Below are 4,846 nucleotides of genomic sequence, written 5' to 3' on the forward strand. Positions count from 1 at the left end.
TAGAAATCCCAAACCGTTTCTTGACCGCTAGGGCGAGAAAATCATGAGATGAAGGTTCTGGGTTTTCTCTGATGAAGCGGAGACAGTCAAATTCTGCACTAGCTGAGTCAGAACTGGTTCCGTCAACGGGATCAGCTTCAGGCCTAGTTCCGTTATCAGAGGGAACCAAACGCTGTTGGGCCACTTGTGGGCCACTATTGCTGCTGTCCCCCGAAAGTATTTCAGTTTGTCGAGGACTTTCAACAGAAGGTTGGTTGGAGGGAACAGGTAGATCTTGGACCATATCTGCAGTCCTGGGACTTAGCGTAATATGAAAGAGAATGATCATGCGTCTAGAGACCATTCAGACTCTATTGGGTTGACCCTGGATAGAGCGTCCGCCGTCACATTGCGGAAATCTTAAAGGTGGACTGCTGACAAGTGCCATCTCTTCTTCTTGGCTAGACGAAGGATGGCCAATATCACTTGATTTATGTGAGGCGATCTCGAACCTTGTCGATTTAGGCATCTCATTACTACTTCGCTGTCTAGAACCAAACGGATGTGGATTGAGCAGCGAAGTTTCAGCTTTTTCAGAGATACAAAAACTGCCATGGCTTCCAGAAAATTGATGTGGAAGGACTTGAAGAGGGGAGACCAGGTTCCTTGGACTTTCCGATGATGAGAATGACCTCCCCACCCCTCCTTCGAGGCATATGTATGAATGGTGACTGCTGGAGGAGGTGGTTTCAAGGGTACCTTGTTTCTTAGGTTCTTAGCCTCCGACCATGGCTTGAGTAGTGATCGCAGACGATTTGATATCGGTCTTTGTAGATCTCTTCGAGCGTTTGATGCGTATTTTCTCCAAACTCCTGATGCATCTTTTAATTGTGCTCTCAATACTGGATCTGTCACTGAGGCAAACTGGAGGGACCCCAACACTCTCTCCCGTTGGCTTCTTGATATCTTGTCGGATTGAAGGAGTCTTTTGACAGATCCTGCTATCTCTTTCCTCTTCTTTGATGGAATGGAAAGGCAGTGTGACTGTAGGTCCCAGTGGACACCCAGCCACTGGAACTTTTGAGCTGGAGAAAACCGAGACTTTTTCAAGTTGATCTTGAATCCTAAGTGTTCCAGGAACTGGATCACTTCCTCGGATACTGCCCACACCAGTCAATCGTCCAGGTAGGCTACCACATGGATTCCTTTCAGGTGTAGTTGATGAGTAACTGCATTCGCAAGCTTTGTGAATACCCTTTGGGGCTATGTTTAGGCCAAAGGGCATGGCTCTGAAAACTTACTTTCTTTTCTGTAGTTTAAACCCTAGGTAGGGGGAAACTTGACGGTTGATTGGAACATGCACGTATGCATCCGTCATATCTATAGAGACTGTGAATGCCCGTTTGGGCAAAAGGGTCCTTATGTGCTGAAGCGTCAACATTTTGAACTTGTGGTTCACTATGAACTTGTTGAGTGGTGATAAGTCCAGAATGACTCTGAGCTTTTCCGAATCCTTCTTCGGAACACAAAATAGCCTTCCTTGAAATCTGATGGACTTTGCCTTCTGTATAACTCTTTTGTTCAAGAGTTCCTGAACATATTCTTCCAGTAAGGGGGGTTGAGTGTTGGAAGAATTGAGGGAAGTTTGGTGGAGTTGAGCTCCAACTCAACCCTAGTCCTTTCTTGATTAGGCTGTGGGCCCAGGGATCGAAGGTCCAACGATCCTGGAAGTGGAGAAGTCTCCCTCCTACTGGGAGCATCTCACTTGGAGTGCTGGTTGGAGGACTTGCCTCCTTGGCCACGTCCACCTTTGTTGCCCCTACCTCTGAAGGGGCGTCTAGAAGATCCTCGAAAGGAACCTCGAGACTTCGGCTTAGAGGTAGTTGATTGCCTTTCAAATACTGGAGTGAACACGGGCGACTGGGTCGCCAGTGTTTGGGGCACCAGTTGAAAGGTGGTGGTTGGTTGTGCCACCGTCTGGGGCATCATGGCCATGGGAAGCTGTTGCTGTTGCTTTAGCCGAGAGGGCACTCTTGGTCGTTTTGACTTGTTCTTCGGCTGGGGACCCTCATCAGCGGAAGATTTCCTTCTAGAGGACAAGCCCCATTTGGAGAGGAGATTCCTATTCTCAAAAGGGACTTTATCTACGACCTCTTTGACCACTTCACTTGAGAAGAGATCTTTTCCGAAGATATTTGAAGCTATCAGCTTCCTTGGTTCGTGCTTCACTGTAGCAGATGCGAACACAAACTCCCTACAAGCCCTTCTGGCTTTAATAAAACTGTATAAATCCTTGGTGACTGTTGCCAAAAGAGATTTGGCAAAGACCATGTACATATCTGGGGTCTCTGGGATGCTAGCCATAGTCTCTAAGTCAGTCTTCAGAGACATGGAAGCAGCGAGACGTTCCTTAGTCTACTGTTCCCAGCGCAGGAGAAACTCTGACAGCTTCGTGAGATCTTCGTTGAACTGCCGTCCAGCGATATCTGCCTCTAGCTTCCCAACTGTGAAGGTGTTATGGACATCCTTCCAATCCTTATCATCTGAAGGGTAGGCGAGGGAAAATGGTCTACACTCTTCAAGTGTAGGGCAAGGTTTCCCTGCCTCAACTGCCTTTAAGGCAGCCTTAAACCCTTTGTCCATAAAGGGGAAGGCACGTTTGGGGTCAGCAATAAAGGGTGGGTGCTTTTTACTGAGAGCCGGCACCTTGGAACTAGTAAAGGCCCTCTCTTTCAAGGTGGTTGTATATAAGGCCTGTGTCTTAGATAGTTCAAGGACAATCGTCTCCTTCGGCTCTGTTTCCTCCTTGGATGCTGGTTCCGTCCTCAGACGGACATAGCAATCTGGATAGGCCCCTTTACTAGGCCAAAATTCAATTTCCTCTACTGGAACTGTTCCCAGTTTTTCTGAGAGGAAGATCTTCTCCCCCGACATAGGCATATGCTCTGCGTACCTCCATGGGTTAACGTCAGAGAAGGCGGGGAGGTCCTTTACGTTTAACTTTTTCGGAGCTAAACGTGACGCAACTAGCTGATGAATCTCCGTCCGGAAAGATGCTTCTTTCTCGGATGATTTCTTTTGAATGTCCTGCACCATGGACAGTAGCGAGTGTAGCGTACTTGTAATGGAATCCAACTGGGGTGCAGTGGAAGAAGTCGAAGGCGTCAGTTCAGTCATCGCTGCAGACGATACTGAAATCGTTTCAGTTTTCTCGGCTTCAGTCTCAGGAGGTATCTCATCCTCCTGCTCCAGTTCATCCACTAGGAGATTGTTCTCAGTCTCCTCCGAAACAACAGACATGTTGTCCTCTAATTGGATGCTCTGTAAGGCATCCGAAACGTCAGGTTCTACCGGAATCTGAACTAAGGGGATCTCAGGTTGAGCCTGGGGAACAATTGCATCCGCAGATGCATTAGGGAAGAGACAATCCCTCATCCTCTCATTAGGAAGGCATGGGCCAGAGGAGTTCTTCTGAAAACCCCTGGCCCATTTTCACAGCGTGTCCCTTGCTGCATCCCTAGACTCAGTAGACTTTTGATCATCAAAAGCCTCTTTAATCAGTTTGTCAAAAAACGGTACATACCTGTTGGATTTAGGATCATACAAAGTGTCCGCGCCTTTATCGTAACTCCAAATTTGTGCAACACTGCACTCGTCAAATGAAATTACACACAGACGCTCGTGTTCCAGCATTGACTCCGATTTTATTTTTAATAAGTGGATTACCGATTCCAAAATGCCAGGTTCTACAGCTATCTTACTTGACCAGCGATATAAAGTTGATAAAGAAGGAAAAAGGTAATTTCCACTCTTCTCTTAAAAACTTATAAGCTTTTGGACTCAAACTGCATAACGTTAAAGGCTTTGCTGATATCATCATCTTCCCAAGTATTAATATTACTTCCAGTGACAAGACCTGCTACTTGTTTGGGTGAAAAGTATTTCTTTAAATTAGCTTTTACTACAGCAGTTGCTGATGCATACATCTCATTAAACTTAAGGTACATCGCTCTTTTCTCTTTTTACCAGTTTTCCTTTTCTTTTTCACACTTGACCTTATTATCCAACCATTTAGCTTTTTCATTTTCCCATTTAGCCCTTTCAGTAGCAAAATAGCTTTCTTTAACTTCCCACTATTCTTTTTCACATTTCCACTTTACCTCATATTCTTCCCACTTCTGTTTGATATCATCTCTCTCCTTCTCCAGTTGCTCAATTATACGTTGCAAATCTTCAATCGTGGGCACCAATTTGACTTTTTGTACAAAAATCTTCCCTGTTTCGTCTTGCTCTTGACTAAGGATTTCATCTACAAGTCGTTTTTGTCCTCTTTTTTTCGGCTCTTACCATCCTGGACGTATCTGATTAAAATCAAAATTGAATTATTAAAAATATGGACTTGTATAGAGAACAATGCGATTAGAATTTTCTGATATTATTGAATATGTAAAAATCTGAACTAAAATTTATGAATGGTACTTTTTCACATCTAAATGGAATAAAAAAAAATAAAAAAAAAACTTTTTTAACTATATATGAGGAAAACAACTGATTCCGCGATTTCCAGATTACTGATGAATAATAAAGAGGATATACAATAATTATAATCTATGTAAGTTGATTACAGCACCATTTATATCTTAACCAACAATACACGATACTGGTTTCTTACCTTGTGATGCATGTGAATGTCCAGTTATAGGTAAATGCATCGTTGGTACAGATCCTTTCTTTATTCTGATGAGATATCGAGGCACTGGTTGATTCAGCAATTCATACATCAAATTTCTTTCAAATTCATCAGCTTCAAAGTGTTTAATTCATATCTGAGCGTTTTCCCCATTAATAAGATCTTCTCGTTTGCACA

Source organism: Palaemon carinicauda, chromosome 24 (assembly GCF_036898095.1).
Source record: "Palaemon carinicauda isolate YSFRI2023 chromosome 24, ASM3689809v2, whole genome shotgun sequence".
Taxonomy (NCBI): Eukaryota; Metazoa; Arthropoda; class Malacostraca; order Decapoda; family Palaemonidae; genus Palaemon; species Palaemon carinicauda.